This window comes from Loxodonta africana, chromosome X (genome assembly GCF_030014295.1).
Source record: "Loxodonta africana isolate mLoxAfr1 chromosome X, mLoxAfr1.hap2, whole genome shotgun sequence".
NCBI classification, from domain to species: domain Eukaryota; kingdom Metazoa; phylum Chordata; class Mammalia; order Proboscidea; family Elephantidae; genus Loxodonta; species Loxodonta africana.
This window is the reverse complement of record NC_087369.1, coordinates 35,133,384-35,155,502: the sequence shown is the minus strand read 5'-3', so window position 1 is coordinate 35,155,502 and position 22,119 is coordinate 35,133,384. Positions and strand designations below refer to the sequence as shown.

Sequence of the window (22,119 nt, the reverse complement as noted above, 5' to 3'; positions counted from 1 at the left end):
AAAGGAAGAAAATCAATACAAGAGTCTATGAAAAATAAGACTCCCTCCCCTGAATATCAGTCCTCCATTTCCACTCACCAGAAGCAATTCATAGTATAGTTTCTGTGTGTCCTTCTGTAGATATTTTAGGTATATACAAACATATATACATATAAATATGCCCCTATTTTACACGGAAACCCTGGTGGCGTAGTGGTTAAGTGCTATAGCTGCTAACCAAAAGGTCGGCAATTCGAATCCACCAGGTGCTCCTTGGAAACTCTATGGGGCAGTTCTACTCTGTCCTGTAGGGGTCACTATAACTCGACAGCAACAGGTTTGGTTTTGGTTTTCAATTTTACATATCGGTAGCATAAAAGATACAATTTTTTTCTTTGAGGCCATCACCTTTTAATTAAATTAAGCTTTAATTTTTTTTAATAGAGTAACAGATTGTGAATGAAAATACGCTCCATGAAGAGTTATATTAGTATTTTTATAAGATAAAAACCTAGAAATAAATGTAGGAAGCTTAAAATCAGCAACTAATGGCCTTTAAATCAAACTGGACAGCCATTCCAAGCTTTATAAATGCCAACTGGCTCTCGACTTCTAAACCAAAATGTTATTCAAATGGAGAAATGAAAATTATGGTCAAAAAATGCAGAGGATGAATTATTTTGTATGCTGACACATTTAAGGGAGTGTCTGGGAACTAGCTTCTTAATTCGGGATTTGGCCTGCTGCGTTCTTTGAAAGAAATATTCACATCCTCATTTCCTGGCTTCCTCCTGTAACACAGTCTACTTTAGAACAATCATGACTTTATATGTCAGGGTGGTTTAGGAGGAGTTGAATCTTAAAAACTTAAGACTATCCCAATGTCTAGAAACTACTTTAACAGCAGGAAAATTAGACCTTGCTTGCTTCTGGGAAAATTCCTTTTCCAAGTTTAATGTGAATGTCAGATACTTGTCAAAGTTAAAGAAATTCAGGGGCTCTCTGTTCAAATTGGGAGCAATTGGGAGCCCTTAAGCCGAAAGAGTAGGGTTTGAAGTCCCACTTAAAATGAGCCTTTGTATTTTGTTCTCTGGCGCTGTCAGGGAAGGGACTCTAGACTAGCAGGGAAAAAGACTTGGCTTCTAGTCCTTATTTTTCTTCTAGCTGACTAGGGGACCCAGGACAAGTGACTAAAGAACTTCCTAGTGCTTAGCTTTCTCATTTGGAAAATGAAAATTTAGAATTAGGGATTTCCAGTTCTGTGGTGCTATCAGTTTGTTTTCTTATTTAACAAAAAAATTATGGTTTTTTTAATCCCCCAAAGAATACCCACAGGAGTAGGTAGAGATGAGTTAAAGCTACCTAAAGAATTTAATTCCTCGTTGCCCAGTAACCATTAAATCCCTCAGCAGTCAGGCGAGAACTACATTCCTGCCTTGAGACAAGATTTAGACCTTTCCAAACTTACCCTCGGGCTGTGTTCCAAAAGTTTATTTGTAAGGTAGTAGCTTACAACTTGGAATAAAATGTGTTGTAAAGGCTGGTTAGGTCCCAAGTCACAGAATCTTATTTAACCCTTATAGTACCTGTTGTGTTACACAATATGAATAGAATCCAGCTATGCGGTCCTATGGGGAAAAAATGCCTTTCTGGTAGAAATGATGAGGGGTCCTTACCTCACTTTCACACTGTCGGGGTTGGTTCTTTTACTCTTGAAGCTTCTCTGATTAAGAAGGACTGGATGTTTAATCATTAGAGCTCTAGTTACTGTCTTGGTCACTCCACCACCCCACTGGCCAGCTGCCTTCCCTCTCTGTGATGTTTATATTTCTTCATGCGAGGATTTCTATGATTTCTCAGCTTCCCTGCCCTCTCCCCAACCCACCCCCCAGCTCCCAGTCTTCATTTTCTAAATCTCGGTCCTTCTGAGAGTACTGCCCATTACTGTCATGCTATGGGCAAGGAAAGGCCTCATTTCTCCTATAGCAGAGGACTGTGGAAGGCCATCAAGGACTTTGGGTGTCAAAAAGGTTTGGCCTTGAATCTAGGCTCTAGGATGCAACCTTAGGGAAGTTACTAAATGTCCCTGAGCCTCATTTTGCACATCTTTAATGAGGCTGGTAATACATAACTCAGGACACTGTGAGAACTCAGTGGCATCAGGTACACACGGTGTCTTCCATAGTGCAGTGAATGTTAGCTGTCCTTCTGCCATTGCCCCAGCACTTCTGTATTCTTTTAGACTCTATAGGGAATAAAAAAAAGAATTGGATACAAAAAGGGCTGAAGTGAGAGTCACCTGCATTGTAGGAAAAAAATGAGTGCTTTATAGGCTTGTCTCCAGGTAGTTTTGTCCAGGAGTCTGGGGAGAATAAAAGGGGGCCAGACAGAGTGTCTGAAAGCTGAGGTGAGAAGGGAGAAAAACAAAGAGAGAAAGGTAGAATGGTTCATTCCTGCATGGTGTGAAGTACGAGTCAATCAAAAAGAGGTGGGAAATCCTGGACTTTGGCAAAAGAAAGGGGAAAGGGGGAGACTTATTCCTGTGGCTTCAGGGCCACCCATTAGGTGTTCAGAGAAACTTGGAGTCTTCCTAAGTTTTGTATTGAACCATTGAACTAGTGAAGTGAGAGAGGACATGCTGCTTTTTATCAAGCAACTTCTGAGTGCAACATAGTTTTGAGGTGATAAAGGAGAGCCTTTTCCCAGTAACACTGAAAATTGTGTTTCTAGATTCAAATGTATTGTTTAGACTCACAGGAGAGTGACTGTGGCTGCATCCCTAAGGCATCCTTCCTTATTAAAAGGAACTCAGTCTCTGTCAGAGGACAGGGCCATCCATTAGCTAATGAAAAGCTCCTGCCATTGATTAATTTTATAACAGTTGTAGCTGTGAAATGATTTTTTTTAAGAATGATTTACATATTACCATCTTTAGAAGGATCTGATCACTGGTATCTAGTCTCCACAAAAAAAAAAATCAGCACGTAACACTGAAAAGAAAACATTATTCTTTGTCACATGCTTGATGTTATAAACATCATGCTGTAACTAAGCTTCTGGAGGCATGGACCGTTTGTGTTACGCCACCCTTCTGCCCCTCCCCCCATAGTATACAAAACATAGAAATGAGCATATTTTACTGTGTTCCTAGATGCTACATATCTTGAATTTGTGTACTTCCTTGGACTAATTATTCACGTTTAAAGATCCAACAAACTTTTTTCTTCCACCTCTCAGACAACAACAATAATAACAATAAAACCCAAATTTATTTTCCCTGATAAGATCAAAGTGTAAGTACCAACCCAAGGCAGAAATGTTGCAAAATGGTTTTTTGCAAGGTGATTAATTTGCTTTTCCCATCGTACTTAAGGTCAGCTGCCCATTGATGTTCATTGTGGCATCCATTTTATTCATGAGGGTATACGGGGATTGTATTTGGGGGTGCACAGAGGAGACCAGAGAAATGGAGAAAGATGGACAGAGGTATACAGATCATTTTCATTAAGATCCTAAAACTTATACTATGAAATAAATGGCAGATTAACGAATCTTAATTTGAGTTTCATAACTTCTGCATAGCTCACTTTCTGGGTGATTGATTATCTTAAGGACTATGAGGAAGGAAAGATATTACTTGGCTTCAAGGAGATTTTTGTGCTAATGAAGAGATAAAGATACGAATGTGTCTAAGGAGTTAATGAAAAATTGGATAATTATAAGTGTTCACATAGGTAGACATTAATTTTCAGAGAAATTATGTATTTAAAATTCTAATCTTTATCACACATCTGGGCAGAATCAGACTCATGAACATTCCATTCAAAATAAATGGCTAGTTACACACTCTGCAGTTCTGTTTATGTCTAGAAAAATACCTTACCCTTGACAACCCCTCTATTAGAAAAAAATTCTTTTAACATAAATTAACCCTCAAGCTGTTCACCATCAATGGTGCCACCTGGTAACCAGGATGGGGAACTCTGTGACCCAAGATCTCCTTACTGCTAACTTTGATTCTCCACCCCAGAGAAGGTAGCAGGGAATGGCTGATGCTTCCTATTTTGTCTTTGGCATTTTATTTCTTACAGTTCAACTAACATGTCAGAAATGCATTTGGCTGCAAGTAACAAAACATTCAACCAGCTGTCTCTTAACCACATGTTGTTGTTGTATGCTGTCCAGTCTATTCCAACTCATAACGACCCTATAGGACAAAGTAGAGCTGCCCCATAGGGTTTCTAAGGCTGTAATCTTTATGGAAGCAGACTGCCACATTTTTCTTTCATGGAGTGGGCTGGTGGGTTTGAACCTTTTGGTTAGCAGCCAAGCACTTAAACACTGTGTCACCAGGGCTCCTTATTAACCATATAGGGGTTTTGTTTTTTGCATAACAAGAAATATGGAGACAGGCAGTATAGGGCTAAGGCAGGGTTCCATGATGCCATTAAAGACCTAAGCATCTGTCTTTTCTTCTCTACTGTCCTTATCCATGACTTTTGACTTCATGGTTCCAAGATAACTGTTGCCCTCAGGCAGGAAAGAGGAGAAAAGGCCTTCTCCCCATGAGGCTGCATGTCTTTATTTGTGAAGGAAAGGAAAGCTCTTTCCTGCAAGTATCTTCTCAAGCTTTGGCACAAATTGTGTCTACATGGCTACCCCTTGATGGATATAGAATTGATATCTCCGGCCTTTGTAATAGGCAAAGTTGCAGAAGAAAGAATTTGGGATCAACCTACAGCATCTGCCACAATTAAATAATCTGAGTCATCTGTCTCAACTACAGGCATTTTCTTTGGACCCCCTTTTTTCTTTTTCCCATTATTCCAACTCCTTTATGCTTTAGGACAATCTTGATACCTTATGTGTGTTTCAAAAAGAAAGCTCAAGCTGGGGCCGGAAGGGGTGTAAGTATAAGAATCAACCTAGTGATTCACCTAGAGCAATAGAAAATTGTACTATTTGGAGAAGGATCAAATGTATGATCAATGTCATCAACAGCTAAAACCTGGTAAAAGCAGGGAAGTTTCCTTCAGAATATAATTCAATTCAAACATTTATTGAGTGGTAACGTTCATTGCCCTAGGTGCCAGTGATAGGTAAATACAACATAATCTCTTCAGAAGTTTTTGTTTTCATCTTTTCTTCCTCAAGTATAAGAATGAAAGATAAAGCTATTTCTTATTAGTTATATCACTCATTGTTTTCTCAGTATTGCTATTGATTTGATTTCTATTGTTATTGTGTATTAGGTATTTAAATTAAACTTGAAGAAGGCTTTGTGGGCTAATTTAGAAATTAATCACTGTTTCATAAACAGGTACTGGGTACATGGAAAATTTTTCAAACCCGTTAACCTTAAAAATGTTTATTGGTATACAGTCTATATCAGTTGGAAACTACCTTTACATTTAATATATAAAAATACATATTTAGTATATAAAAATACACAGCAGTCTGTTTGTATTATATGGTTGTGTATATACATACACATGCTCACATAACCAGATTTTTGTATGTATATATTGCTGGGCAATTCACAAACACCCAGGAAATGTGTACTGATTTTGTGTGGGTGAATACTCCTTTTTTGTTTTGTTTTGTTTCCCCCAGTAGTTTAAAAACCTATATCTTTAACTCCTAGCTTAATATATGATTAGGCCTATAACAGTTGCTCAAATAAATGCTAATTGCCATACCTAATGGTATGACTGCGACTAGAGGAATCCCAGAGACAATGCTCCCCAGAACTTCTGATGACACAGGACAGGAACCATCCCCGAAGACAAATCATCAGGCATGAAAAGGACTGGTCAGTGGCGGGGAGAGAGATGCTGATGAAGAGTGAGCTAATTAAATCAGGTGGACACTGGAGAGTGTGTTGGCAACTCTTGACTGGAGGGGGGATGGGAAGATAGAGAGAGAGGTAAGATGGCAAAATTGGCACGAAATGAGAGACTGAAAGGGCTGACTCAATAGGGGGAGAGCAAGTGGGAGAAGGGAGTAAGATGTATGTAAACCTACATGTGACAGACTGATTGGAATGGTAAATGTTCCTTGAAGCTTAATAAAAATTAATTTAAATAAATAAATAAATGCTAATTGATGATTTTAAAATATGTAAGTAATTGTCACTTAATGAAACATAGTAGATTGATGATGGGTTTTGGTTCTCTTCCCACCTGTTCTTGTGCTGGAAACATAAGTCTATTGAGGCAGTGTTTTTTGGTGGCACAATCATTTAGTTTGGATGCATTAGTAAAAGGTGGAGTCCAAAGAATTGATATTTGGAAAGTTGTCCCAGTGACAACTGTTGCCACTGAGTAATTTGAGTGAAAGTAAAAAGTAAAAAACCCTGTTGCTGTCGAGTCAGTTCCAACGAATGACAATCCCATGTGTTACAGAGTAGAACTACTCCATAGAGTTTTCTTGGCTGTAATTTTTATGGAAGTAGATTGCTAGCCCTTTCTTCCAAGGTGCTGCTGGGTGGATTCAAATTGCCAACCTTTAGGTTACTTGTTGTTCATTGCCATCAAGTAGATTCCAACTCATGGTGACCCTAGGCATGCACAGTAGAACTGGTCTTCATAGGGTTTTCAAGGCTGTGTCCTTTTGGAAGCAGACTGCCAGACCTGTCTTTTGAGGTGCCTCTGAGCAGGTTTGAGCCACCAGCTTTTCAACTAATAGTTGCTTAACCCTTTGCACCATCCAGGGACTTCTTTTGGTTAGTTGTTGTTGTGGTGTGTCATCAAGTCCATTTCTACTCATCGCTACCCTATAGAACAGGATAGAACTGCCCCATTGGGTTTCTTAGGCTGTAATATTCTTTACGGGAGCAGATCATCAGGTCTTTTCTCCCGTGGAGCCATACATGGATTCAAACCACCAACTTTTTGGTTAGTAGCTGAGCACTTAACCACTGCATCAGCAGGGCTCCTTTTGGTTAGTAGTGTAGTGCAAACTGCACCACCCGCTAGCTAGTTATTGGAGGAAGCCCACAGCCTGAGCTTTGACATAGACTTGAAAACAGTGTAACTAAAGGGTGAAGGTAAAGCTTTTGGGAGGATACAGGAATGGTCTGACTAAGGCAAGAATCTAAAAAGAAATGGCTCCTGGAGCGGAACTGGTAATTTAAATATCTGAAGGTAACTGGGTGGGAACCGGGACAACCTGAGGGACAACCTGAAAAGCTCATGTTAGAGCCAAATGGGCCTCAGCTTCCGCTGACTATTGTCATGCAAGACTGTGGGACTGTATTGCCAAGTCTTCAGGTTCTTCCAGGGAAGCAAGGGAAAAGGAAATTGCCAGATTTTTAACTATAGGCAAATCATTTAACAATTTTAAATACCATTAGAGGAGCCAAAACAATCAGCAAAACAAAAACAAGTCTGCGGACTAAATTCAGCCAGTTCGTGACCTCTGGCCTATGGTCACCAGAGAAGGAAATGAAAGAGATTAGAGTTTGGGGGGAAAAATCATATGTTGAAATCTTGGGAGATAAGAGTGGAGAAATAAGTAAGCTGAGAAGGTGAGCTGAAGGGTAGGAACGTTAGAGTTTAAGAAAATCTGATTGAAGCTTTCTAAACTGGAAAGGGAGAAAGATGAGGTTAATGTTAAAACAAACGAGGAAATTTACTGATGTGAGGGGGCTCTGGTGGCGCAATGGTTAAGAGCTCAGCTGCTAACCGAAAGGTTGACTGTTCAAGTCACCCAGCAGCTCCATGGGAGAAAGACCTAGCGATCTACTACTGTAAAGATTATAGCCTAGAAGACCCTATGGGGCAGTTCTCCTCTGTCACATGGGGTCAACAGCACCTAACAACAACACCGCTGATGTTTATTTTCATCATAAATGTTGGTTTTCCTCAAGTTCCCAAACGTGAGACAAGATGGTAGATTTGAAATAAGGTTAACTGTCAACCATATTACAAAGAAAGTCTGTTTTTCCAATCTAAAAAAGTTAGGGCACAAAAATTTTTTTAATGGTTTTTTAAATCAGTTATATGAAAAGCTTTACAAAAGTTATAAAAATTAAGTCACATTTGATTTTTAATGTCTCATCTCTATTATAAAGAGTAAAATTTAAATATGCTCTGCCCTAGAGAATCTGGGATACATGTTCACTTATGAAGATTGGTTAATTAATGAAGTTTTGAATAGAGTTGAAGGAGCCTGGGATACATTTATAAGTTCATGATAATTCTGATAGTTCTGTAAGTAATTGAGTTGCCCACATCATAATTGGGGAAAGCAAATAGGAGAGCAGCGACTGAAGATTCTGAGACGAAGAAAGGGAACAATGTCCTTCATCCCAGTAATGAGAGTGGACTATGTGACTGTAAATCTCTTGTCAAGAGGGAGACTATAAGGAAAGAATGCGAGTGATTTGGTGTGGTCGTAATTGGAGAATGAGAAGAAGTGAGAATGATCAAAGAGTGAGGACCAATTTAGTAGACTGGATACCTTGCTGAAGTTGAAGTTCCTTTCCGTGATAAGGATGGCAAATAAGGAAGTGCTTATGTGAAAGACCTTTTATAATGAGTTGACAGGGGAAAAACAGGCGAAGTAAACGTGGAATTGAGGAATAGGAAATGAAATTAAAGATTTACATTTATCAGTATGTTGATTTGTACTTTTTTTTTTTTTACCAGTTGCTGTTGAGTTGTCTCTGAATCATGGTGACCCCGTGTGTCAGAGTAGGACTGTGCTCCAGGGGGCTTTGCCAGGCCTTTCTTCTGAGGAGCCTCTGGGTGGAATGAAACCACCAACCTTTCTGCTAATAGTTTATACCACCCAGGGACGCCTTAGTCCCTCCGTGTTCAGTGTCTGATTCCATTTCCAAGTTTAGTTGCTCCTGATGCCCCCAGGTGTCAGCCTCTCCTTCGATTAAACCTCTAGTCCTCTATCAGGGAGAAGCAGCAGGTGACTAGGGTTCTCGGCTGCATGGAGTGGAGAAGGTGTTTAGGGATCTAATGATTTTCAACCAGTCCTTGTACTTTTTAGCCACATTCCAGCCTTCAGAGAAACCTGGAGCCTCTAATTTCTGAGGCTTTTTGGCTGTACAAATTGTCATGCTTCTTATTACCCAGCCCACCCCCGCCCCCCCCCCCCCAACTCCCTCTTCCTCTCCCACATTTATTTGGCTTGGGATATCTCTGGTCTCCTAAGTCAGTTACCATCAGATCATCTTCCGAACTCCTAAGATACTGGAGGTCTGGTCTGTTCTCATGCCTGGGTGGTGCAAACAGTTAAATGCTCGACTACTAACTGAAAGAGGGGTCTCAGAAGAAAGGTCTGGTGATCTGCTTCCAAAAGGTCACAGCCTTGAGAACCCTATAGAGCAAAGTTCTACTCTGCAACACATGGGGTGTCCATGAGTCGGAACTGACTCAGTGGCAACTAGTTTGGTTTTGGTTTGGTCTGTTCTTATCTCTCCAGTGTTTTTATTTAATTCATTTGGGTATATCGTTTTAAATTCCTCTTCTGTCATCCTAGTAAAGTTTCAGGAATAAGAAGAAAGTCTGTCTAATCTGCCACGTTTAAAGTTCTTAACATGGTACGTGAGACCCTGCAATGGGCCTCCCCCTGCCTACCTGTGGCAGTCTTCATCTGAGCTGCTCTTCCTCTTGGCTCTGTGAGATTTCAGCAATATTGACCTTCTTAATGGTCCAGCTTCTTCTATGTTTTTTTTTTTTTGCACATACTGATCCTATATCCTGTCGTGCTCGTCCCAGTCTTTACCTAACTCCCATCATCCTTCAGTTCTCAGAGAAGCCTGTCTGACCTGTGTTCCCCTATGCATGCAGTACACAGTACAGATGAATCATTGATTACTGTCTCCTTCCTTAGACTGAAAACTCAAAAAGGGCAGATATCTATTTGAATTACCATATGATCCATGTACTTGGCACATAGTATATGCTCAATAAATATTGAAAGGATAGATGGAAAGATGATGGATAGGTGGATATTTTTTAAAAAGCTATAAATCAATTTTGTCTAAGGAATCTTTATTAAATCGTTAGTATTATTTTATTTGCTGGGCAAGGCTTTGAGAATAAGAACCCAAATCTTTCCTGATTTGAAGTTTAAGTAAAAGGAATGGGTCACAACTGTGTAGAGTTGGCTGTCCATTATCTGGGGGAAAATTCAGGCCCCGGAAATGCTACTTAAGATTTACAGCTCTCCAAAAACTTTGTATTGGCCTTGTGCTCCAGAAGCTGCTTTCTCCAACAAAACTTTTACCAGAGTGGTTAACAATGAGCAAAACTAATTTGAATTCCAACTCTTCCACGATAACAGTGTTGCTAAGAAGTAGTGAGATTCAGCTGAAGAAGGCCAAAAAAGAGGAGGAAGCCAGAAAGGCTTGGAACAATCACAGCCATGATTTGGTGCTATCTTTTTCTCACAGCTGAACTTCTCAATTTTGCGGGGGGAGAGGAGGGAGAGTTTTAACCACTTTTTCTCTTCCACAATTCTAAGTCTTCCTCATTTGGGTCACACTGCTGGATACTTTTGTGTTTCTCTTCTACATTTTTTAGAAGAATTATAAAAAGTCACTGGTGGCAAATAAGAAATACCATATCACATCCAGAAACATCACTTGATTAAAACAAAAACAAACATTGCTGTTGAGTCGATTCCGACTCATAGCGACCCTGTAGGACAGAATAGAACTGCCCCATAGAGTTTCCAAGGAGCGCCTGGTGGATGCAAACCGCTAACCTTTTGGTTAGCAGCCATAGCACTTAACCGCTACACCACCAGCGTTTCCACATCACTTCATCCCACTGCCCTCGAGTCAATTCCGACTCATAGCGAGTAATTATAAATTCACAGACTGGGGTTTCTGCAATTCATGCAAGACTGAATGCTTAATTCCTATTTATCTCTGTGTGGATTTATGTTTTTCCCCATTTGAGCAAAGCTCCATCCCAATGATAAGGCTTTAATGAGTTTAGATTTTAAAAGGGCTCAAATATATATATATAAAAAAATTATAGGCCAAAGGTAATGTGTTAATGTACCTCTTCTCTTGGCTAATTCTTGAGAGGATATATTCTAGAATTCCTCATCCGTTTGCAATAATTCTACATTGTACCCTAAACTTTTGAAGCCTGGACGTCTTGGGAAAGAAACACTGTTAATTTCCTTGAGTCCTAGTGGCACAGTGGTTAAGAGCTACAGCTGTTAACCAAAAGGTTGGTAGTTGGAATCCACCAGCCGCTCCTTGGAAACCCCATGGGGCAGTTCTACCCTGTCCTATAGGGTCACTATGAGTCAGAATCGACTCTACGGCAACGGGTTTTAGTTTTGGTTTAAAGTACTCAGTTTCTTTCAAACCTTATTAAGACCCATGGCTCTTTTCTGTTGTAATAAATTTGAACTGGCAAAAATAATACTCATGAGGGAATATATAGAATTGGAAAATGTATAGAGACCATTTATGCATTTATACATGTAGGGTCGCTATGAATCACAATTGACTTGACAGCAATGGGTTTCTTTTTTTATGGAGGCCAAAGTTTATTAGTGGTTACCGGGGACAGAAGGGTGGGGAAAAGGGGGGGAGTCATTGTCTAGGGAGCACTGAGTTTTCTGTTAAGGGCGATGAAAGAATTTGGAAAAGGACAGTGGTGATCATTGGCTGTACAGCATGATGAACGGGACTACTGTCACTGAATTGTACGTGTAGAAAATGTTGAAATGACAAATGTTTTGTTATATATATTTGTACCACAATAACAAAAAAAAAAAAGAATAATACTCATGAGAGGAGTCCATTAGAAAGCTACAGGAAGAGCAAGGCTAGGAAATCCATGATATATTTTAAAACCTGCCATCTTCCTTGGTGAAATAATTCGGAAAAGGATGCTGGTGATGTTTACACAACATGAGTAACATTATCAGTGTCACTGAACTGTGTGTGTAGAAATTTCTGAATTGGCAAATGTTATTTTCATATATTTTTTTACCACAATTAAAAAAAAATACAGACACTAAAAAGAAAAAGATCCCCAGTTTAAAAAAAAATGAATGAACCAGTAAAGGGGTCCAACCACGTTGGAAAACAGTCTGGCCGTTCCTCAAAAGGTTAAACAAAGAGTTACCATAAACTCCCCCCTCCCAAAAAAAACACCCATTGCCGTTGAATCGATTCCGACTCATAGCGACTCTACAGGATAGAGTAGAACTGCTCTATAGAGTTTCCAGGGAGCGCCTGGTGGATCTGTACTGCCAACCTTTTGGTTAGCAGCCATAGCTCTTAACCACTACACCACCAGGGTTTCCAATATGAACCAGCAGTTCCACTCCTAGGTATATACCTAAGAGAATTAAAAACACATGTCCACACAAAACCTTGTACACAAATGTTTATAACAGCATTATTCACAATAGCCAAAAAGTAGAAACAATGCAAATGACCATCCACTGATGAATAAAGAAAATGTGATATATCCATACAATGGAATATCATTTGGCAATAAAAATGAATGAGGTACTGATTTTTGAACCTTGAAAACATCTTGCTAAGTGAAAGATGTTTCAAAAAGATGTTTCACAAAAGACCACCTACTGTATGATTCCATGTATATGAAATGTCCAGGACAGGCAAATCCCTGAAGACAGAAAGTATATTAGTGGTTGCCTAGGGCTGGGGTTGTTGGGAGGGAAATGGAGAGTAACTGCTAATGGGTACCAGTTTCTTTTGGGGGTAATGAAAATCTTCTAAAATTAGATGGTAGTGTTGGTTGCACAACTTTATGAATGTACTAAAAACTACTTATAGTACACTTAAAAGGGTGAATTGCGTGGTATATAAATATCTCAATAAAGCTGATATTTTAAAAAGTGAAAAAAGAATCTGCCACCTTCCTATAATAGAATATTTGCAGAGGAGTGTAGCAGGAGACTGCTTTGTTTTGCTTCTTTGGAAATAGCAGCAGCAGCAGTAATAGTAGTTGTTGTTGCCGTTGTTTAATAAACATTGTCTGCCAAGTATTGAATTTGGAGCTATACCAAAAAAGTCATAATTCTAAATTTTAATTTTCACTCATGATCATCTGGGAGATTTGCATTAAATTTCTTTTGGGAAATCAAATTGGTCAGAAGAAATGAAGTCCATATCACTGATTTATCTGTTGGAATAATCTTTGGTCATATAGTTCTTTTCATTAACTTTGTAAGTTTATAGGGTCATTATTGGTCTTTCTAACTAATAGATAACGACAAACTGACAGACACATGGAGGATCCCCCACGTGTCTGTCAGTTTGTCGTACTGTGGGGGCTTGTGTGTTGCTGTGATGCTGGGAGCTATGCCACCGGTATTCAGATACCAGCAGGGTCACCCATGGAGGACAGGTTTCAGCTGAGCTTCCAGACTAAGACAGACTAGGAAGAAGGACCCAGCAGTCTACTTCTGAAAAGCATTAGCCAGTGAAAACCTTATGAATAGCAGCGGAACATTGTCTGATATAGTGTTGGAAGATGAGCCCCCCAGGTAAGAAGGCACTCAAAAGATGACTGGGGAAGAGCTGCCTCCTCAAAATAAAGTTGACCTTAATGACGTGAATGGACTAAAGCTTTCACGACCTTCATTTGCTGATGTGCCACAACTCAAAATGAGAAGAATCAGCTGCAAATATCCGTTAATAACTGGAACCTGGAACGTACGAAGTATGAATCTAGGAAAATTGGAAATCGTAAAAAATGAAGTGGAACGCATAAACATCGATATCCTAGGCATTAGTGAGCTGAAATGGACTGGTATTGGCCATTTTGAATCCGACAATCATATAGTCTACTATGCTGGGAATGACAACTCGAAGAGGAATGGTGTTGCATTCATCGTCAAAAAGAACGTTTCAAGATCTATCCTGAAGTACAACGCTGTCAGTGATAGGATAATATCCATAAGCCTACAAGGAAGACCAGTTAATACGACTGTTATTCAAATTTACGCACCAACCACTAGGGCCAAAGATGAAGAAATAGAAGATTTTTATCAGCTGCTGCAGTCTGAAATTGATCGAACATGCAATCAAGATGCATTGATAATTACTGGCGATTGGAATGCAAAAGTTGGAAACAAAGAAGAAGGATCAATAGTTGGAAAATATGGCCTTGGTAATAGAAACAATGCCGGAGATCGAATGATAGAATTTCGCAAGACCGACGACTTCTTCGTTGCAAATACCTTCTTTCACCAACATAAACGGCGACTATGCACATGGACCTCGCCAGATGGAACACACAGAAATCAAACTGACTACCTCTGTGGAAAGAGACGATGGGGAAGCTCAATATCATCAGTCAGAATGAGGCCAGGGGCTGACTGTGGAACAGACCATCAATTGCTCACATGCAAATTCAAGATGAAACTGAAGAAAATCAGAGCAGGTCCACGAGAGCCAAAATATGACCTTGAGTATATCCCACCTGAATTTAGAGACCATCTGAAGAACACATTGGACACATTGAACATTAGTGACCGCAGACCAGATGAGTTGTGGAATGACATCAAGGACATCATCCATGAAGAAAGCAAGAGGTCACTGAAAACACAGGAAAGAAAGAAAAGACCAAGATGGATGTCAGAGGAGACTCTGAAACTTGCTCTTGAGCATCGAGCAGCTAAAGCAAAAGGAAGAATTGATGAAGCAAAAGAACTGAACAGAAGATTTCAAAGGGCCTCTCGAGAAGACAAAGTAAAGTATTATAATGACATGTGCAAAGAGCTGGAGATGGAAAACCAAAAGGGAAGAATACGCTCGGCGTTTCTCAAGCTGAAAAAAACTGAAGAAAAAAACTCAAGCCTCGAGTTGCAATAGTGAAGGATTCCATGGGGGAAAATATTAAACGACGCAGGAAGCATCAGAAGAAGATGGAAGGAATACACAGAGTCATTATACCAAAAAGAATTAGTTGAAATTCAGCCATTTCAAGAGGTGGCCCATGATCAGGAACCGATGGTATGGAAGGAAGAAGTCCAAGCTGCTCTGAAGGCATTGGCGAAAAACAAGGCTCCAGAAATTGATGGAATATGAATTGAAATGTTTCAACAAACAGATGTAGCGCTGGAGGTGCTCACTCATCTATGCCAAGAAATATGGAAGACAGCTTTCTGGCCAACTGACTGGAAGAGATTCATATTTATGCCTATTCCCAAGAAAGGTGATCCAACGGAATGTGGAAATTATAGAACAATATCATTAATATCACACGCAAGCAAAATTCTGCTGAAGATCATTCAAAAACGGCTGCAGCAGTATATAGACAGGGAACTGCCAGAAATTCAGGCCAGTTTCAGAAGAGGACGTGGAACCAGGGCTATCATTGCTGATGTCAGATGGATCCTGGCTGAAAGCAGAGAATACCAGAAGGATGTTTACCTGTGTTTTATTGACTATGCAAAGACATTCAACTGTGTGTATCATAACAAACTATGGATAACACTGTGAAGAATGGGAATTCCAGAACACTTAATTGTGCTCATGAGGAACCTTTACATAGATCAAGAGGCAGTTGTTCAGACAGAATAAGAGAATACTGATTGGTTTAAAGTCAGGAAAGGTGTGCGTCAGAGTTGTATTCTTTCACCATACCTATTTAATCTGTATGCTGAACAAATAATACGAGAAGCTGGACTGTATGAAGAAGAACGGGGCATCAGGATTGGAGGAAGACTCGTTAACAACCTGCGTTATGCAGAGGACACAACCTTGCTTGCTGAAAGTGAAGAGGACTTGAAGCACTTACTAATGAAGATCAAAGACCACAGCCTTCAGTATGTATTACACCACAACATAAAGAAAACAAAAATCCTCACAACTGGACCAATGAGCAACATCCTCATGCTAAAGGGAGAAAAGATTGAAGTTGTCAAGGATTTCATTTTACTTGGATCCACAATCAACAGCCATGGAAGCAGCAGTTAAGAAATCAAAAGACGCATTGCATTGGGCAGATCTGCTGCAAAAGACCTCTTCAAAGTGTTGAAGAGCAAAGATGTAACCCTGAAGACTCAGGTGCGCCTGACCCAAGCCATGGTATTTTCAATCACGTCATATGTATGTGAATGCTGGACGATGAATAAGGAAGACCGAAGAAGAGTTGTCGCCTTTGAATTGTGGTGTTGGTGAAGGATATTGAATTACCATGGGCTGCCAAAAGAACGAACGAATCTGTCTTGGAAGAAGTGCAGCCAGAATGCTCCTTAGAGGCAAGGATGGTGAGACTGCGCCTTACATACTTTGGACATGTTGTCAGGAGGGACGACTCCCTGGAGAGAGACATCATGCTTGGCAAAGTACAGGGTCAGCGGAAAAGAGGAAGACCCTCAACGAGGTGGACTGACACAGTGGCTGCGACAATGAGCTCAAGCATAACAAGGATTGTAAGGATGGCTCAGGACTGGGCAGTGTTTCATTCTGTTGTGCATAGGGTCGCTATGAGTTGGAACCGACTCGACGGCACCTAACAACAACAACACCTAATAGATAAGCGTACTGAAATGTTGAGCCTTTCCAAAAAGTCTCAGCAAGCCATTGGAAAGTTGGACTGAAACGGAACACCCCTCATTTTAAATTCTAGACCTCAATTCAGGATTTTTACAGTATTATTAAAAGGCAGAAACGAGCTGCAAAATTGAAATGAAGGAGCTTAATATTTTATTTCTACAATATTTTCTAAGTTCCCCCATGACTTTAAAATGCCAAAGTGTTTTTCACTATTTTTGCAAGGGGACATCCAACATGTGTAGATTCGTGGCTCCAAGTTGCTCAGTCCTTCCCCTTTTGTGGTAAATTTGACACCTCCCACCACTACCTACCACAGAATGAAAGTAGAGAATGGTAAAACAGAAATATTTACCCGTGTCGAGAGAAATTCATAGGCTAAACAAAGGGGCAAAAAAAAGCCTATTGTTTTGTGTCTCAAAATGAAAACCGAATGGGCCATCATTTCAGCAGCGGATGATTAAACTTGAGAGGGTAAGTGGTTTGATATTTGCCCTTGTTCCTTAAGTTTCTAGATTTCTCTGTTTTTAGGCTAGAACCAGTCCTGGATAGAATAATACAAATCATGAAAAGGAATGTACAGTTCAGCATTTTTATCCTGAAGTATGCTTTCCAAAAGCTGTGATGGAAACCTTGTGTAACTGGTTTCTTGGATAGTCTTAAGTCCTCTTGAGTTCCGGTTATGAGAGCTTGTGAGCTCATTACAACTTGGAAAGGCAGTGCTCCCAGGGAAAGTGGAGGCTGGGCTCCCACAGAGGGTGGGAATTTGGAGGGGGTTAGCTTTATTCTGCATGCATACTTCAGCTCCACAGTCAGCTCAAGGCTCAGCCCAGGACAATGCCACATTGTTCACAGCTGCATTGCATCTTGAGCTTTCTGTGTGCATCCTACACACTTTTACAAGGCAGAAACTTATCTCTTCCAGCTGAAAGCCAGAGGGAGTGGTACTGCGGATTCCTAGCAACACAAGCACACGCAAACAACACGGACGGTTAACTCTCTTGAGTAGGACTTCTAGGGCACCAGACTCTGTTGCAATTCACTGATAGTTAACTTTTTTTTTTTTTTTTATAGTTACTGGATATAAATTTGTATAGCTTCTGTAGCATTGTGATGAGAACTAGACATTTTCCCTGCTACCTTTTTCTGGTATTGCTGAATTCCTGTTTGAGAACTGGTTGGACTATGATACATAGAAAACTAGTAGCAGAAGGCTTGTTATCTGCGGTGAGTTGGGTTTATGCTGAAGGAGTGTCAGAGAGGATTAACTAGAGGCAGAATGTGCCATAAATAAAAGGACTTGAAAGGGAAGAAAGTTCGAGCTGCTTTAGGGAAGTCGAGTGCAGTGCTAGAGCAGGAACATTCCAGATACTGTTCTCCAATGAACCACACCCTGAAAAAATCAGATCACCCTTGCCTCTCCCACTTGGATCCCTAGCTCCTGGTATTTGCCAATTCTTGATATAAGCTGTGAGATTTGGATGGAGCTTCTGACCTCATTTAGACCCTTTGTTCTGAATTCTGAATAAAAAAAAGGGAGGGAAATTGGAAACGGGGAGGGGGGGTAGGATTGGGGTCAGCGGGAGGGATTTTGGTTTTATGAAAGAAGGAAGATAGTAGGAAACTAGGCTAATGAGTTAAGAGGCAATTGAAAAGGAATTTTAGAAAGGAAGGGAAAAAGAAACGTTTTTCCAGTAGCTTCTGCCAAGATGTTTGGTTGGCACATAGCTTGCACTCAACACTTTTGTGTAAGTAAATGAATGAAAGAAAATTTGAGGTTGGAGGCCTATTCCTTGGAAACTGCTACAGGCTGGTGTTAAGGGAAGGGTGCTCTGTGTTATACCAGAGTGCATTTCTGGGTCTCTCCGTTGCTTGTTTTATAAAGAGCCAAAGGGACTCATTTATGAGTATATATGAAGGAACTCTGCACTAGCAAGTATGGGAAAAGTCTGATAGTACTGGTGAAAGGTGTTATACCAATCTGGAGGGAAGGACAGGAATTGCTTTTTTTGGTAGATTAATGCCACAAGACAGTTCATTACCATGAGTTGGCTGAGACCACCCAAAAAGGTAAACCATGAGGACTAGGGAAAAGAGACAAAGACAGAACATTGACTCTTGTGGGAAGAGAGGGAATGAAGAACAATCAGAAGAACCCAGATTAATCAAATTCTACTCAAGAACAAAGCCCAGGGAAAGGTTAGTTCACTTTTAGAAGAAATCTGTACCTATGGCCTTTCAGGACCCTTTTAGAGGCTTTTAATTTATTGAACAGTTTTGTTGGTGTGTATCATACCTGAGAGTTTTGGGCCTAATTGACTACAACAGTCATTAGATAATCTCCTTGAAGCCCACAGAATGGAATGTGGAAAGATACAAAATCAAAAGATAACATAGGCCTTTATACAGAGTTTATACTTGAACTTTAACTACGTGGAGCAAGAAACTTAGTAAAATATACAATTAAAGACTCCATTGTACTCGAATGAACACATGAATCACCTGGGGGTCTTATTAAAATGTTGATTCTGTGTCATAGATCCGGGGTGGGGCCTGAGAGTCTGCATTTCTAACAAGCTCCCAGATGAGGCTCATGCTCTGTGAACCCACATTGGACTTGCCCAACTGTTTGGTTCTCTTTGGTAGCTGTCAGTAGCCACTCACATTTAGACGTAGGCGAGGGCTTCCTTATCCACATCTTGGCTACCAGGGTATAATGCAAGCAAGTCTCAGAACAAGCTCTGTCACATACAAGCATTTATTAGCCAGAGGGCACAAAACACTTACAATCTGTGCGAAAGGCACAGTGAAGTCACAGCTCTGCTTTTTTGGGTGCTCTGTTGAGAGGCTCTTACTCTATGCAAGCCACAATCCTGTAGTGCAGTTGTTTTCAAACCTTGGTCCTCTGACCAGCAACCATCAGCATCACCTGGTAACTTGTTAGAAATGCAAATTCTCAGGTCCCACTGCAAACCAAAAAACCAAACCTGTTGCTATTCATTGGATTCCGACTCATAGTGATCCTATAGGACAGAGTAGAACTGCCCCATAAGGTTTCCAAGGAGCACCTAATGGATTCAAACCACTGACCTTTATGGTTAGCAACTGTAGCCCTTAAACACTACAACACCAGGGTTTCCAGGATCCACCCTAGACCTACTGAATCAGAAACTTTAAGGGTGGGGCCTGAAGTCTGTGTTTTAACAAGCCCTCTAGGAGATTTCGTTGCAGACTCAAGTTTGACAATCACTACTTTAGCCGCAGGATACTGTCAACCATCTAATTGAATTCAGACAACCAAGAATCCAATGAACCACAGCTGGACATTTTAGAATCCAGCCTAGAACACCATTTCTAAAGGTGGAGGGCTTGCTAGATTCTTCTTACACCCTGACGATGTAAGAGCGGGATTATTTCTAAACTTTTTTTTGGCAATCTTCGTTGCAAACCAGTGATATCACCAAGGAAAACCTGTCTAACATTAATTAGGCTAATTAATGAAACCCCTGGTGTAACAGGGGCTAAATATAGCTGAAGCACTTACTGTGGCTGCCTCTGGAGTAAGGCTTTTTGATTAATTGCTAGCCACCGACCCCTGGAGTGTGCATTCCTGATTAAGACAACTGACCGCCTCTAGGGTACAGCTTAAGCTAACACAAACATACATCATATTGTACTGTCTGTGTGAGGTTTTTTTTCCCCAAACTTTTAAGATTTACTGTACTAAGGCATAATTTGAACACAAAATGCATCAATTGTAAGTGTACAGTTTGAGTTATGACAAATGTGTGCACTCATGTAAGCACCTTACCAATCAAAATGCATAGCATTTCCATCACCTTAAAAAAAATACCCTCGTGTTACTTTGTGGTCAATTCCCCACCCCCACTGTCCCAGGCTCCCACCTATCTACCTTCTGTCACTATAGGTTAATTTTCTGCCCCATAGGGATTCCAAGGAGTGGCTGGTGGATTCAAGCTGCCGAACTATTGGTTAGCAGCCAAGTTCTTAACCACTGTGCCACCAGAACTCCTTACAATTTCATATAAATGAATCAAATAGCATGTGCTCTTTTGTGTCTGGCGTCTTTAATCTAGGATGTTTTTCAGATCAGTGTACATTGTTATCAGTAGCTAGTTCCTTTTTATTGCAGAATAGTATTCCATTGTATAACTATACCGCAATCTATTTAGCCATTCTCTTATTGGTTTGTTTCCACTTTTTAGCTGTTATGAATGAAGCTGCTATGAACATTCATGTACACATCTTTTGGTAGACATATCTTTTATTTCTTTTGGGTAAATATCTAGGAATAGAATAATCAGGGTCATAAGGTAGATATATATTTAACTTAATAAGAAATTGCCAAACAGTTTTCCAAAGTGATTTACACCATTTTGCATTCCTAACAGCAGTGAATGAGAGTTCCAGGTTCTCCACATCCTCACTAACATTTGGTATTGTCAGTCTTTTTATTTTTATGTTGACTATGCTAAAGTAAATTACAAAAATCATTACAGTTTTCTTCCCCCAAATTTAAATTCAGGTTTCTATGTTTGGTCTCTGCAAAGGCCATAATGCTAATGTGGACCCAAGTGACTAGAAAATGGAATAAATTATGCCCTTTTTCAAGCCCCCAATTAGAATTGGATTGGTTGGTGCCATTTGAATTTGTTTGGCACTGTGTTGTTCTTTTTTTTTTTCATTTTTTTGTTCATGCACTCATCTAGTCTGTCAATCAGTCCCCTAGATGTATTAGACCTGCTTTTCGAAAGAACAGCTATGTATTAAGTTGCTGGGAGATATGACAGAAGTAGGTGACAAGGTACTTGCCTTCAAGGAGCTTTTTTGGAACTGGCTTCCTTAAACATACATACACAGAAATGCTGGAAAAGAAATGTAGCCCGTTGTATGTCAAGGCCAGCCCAGACTTGAGTAGGGGCATCATCTAACTGCAGCTTCTTCCTAGGTGAGGTGAATCTGGAAGCGTAGACTGTTAAAATTGTCACTTTATGCTGAATATTAAATATGCTGAATATTAAAATGATTGTATTTTATAAAGATAAATGCTTGTTTTAACCCTGATTATATTTTTACAAATACACCTTACACACACAGACACACATACGTTGGGTAAGAAGTACTCCAAATGTTAACAGAGCATATCTTTGGGTTATGGGATTGTGGATGATTATTCGATTTTATATTTTTCTTTAATTTCTAAGTTTTCCACAGTATGCATATATAACTTTTATAACCAGAAAAATGTTATATTGCCATTTGATTATTTGCTATAAGTTTGTATAGTTACTTCAGTTGTGTATTCCTTATTCTTTTTAATGGTTTGAACCCTGGGCAGCAAAGATTCACTACAGTAGAATTGGATTACGATCTAGAAAAGAAAAATCCCGGTCCTTCTTCTCCCTCTTGGGAACGAAGACTGCATGAACGCTCTGCAGGCAGGCCACTGTAGTCTTTCGCAGAACTTAGTTTTCCTGGTTGTCAAAGACCAAAAGGAAGGTTTTGTTTTCTTCTTCTTCTTGTTTCCCCACATCAACAGAATTTTACTTCCCAAAGCTTGGAGCCTAGACAAGAATTTTTTTCTAACCTATGTTTGTTGT

At 40.0% G+C, this 22,119-nt stretch overlaps 1 protein-coding gene across 5 annotated transcripts in view; it reads left to right on the top strand.

Moving 5' to 3' along the window:
* The window catches only part of DMD (dystrophin), a 1,889,362-nt gene that overhangs the window by 1,758,395 nt on the left and 108,848 nt on the right, over positions 1-22,119 (top strand). The gene's annotated exons all lie outside the window — the stretch shown is intronic.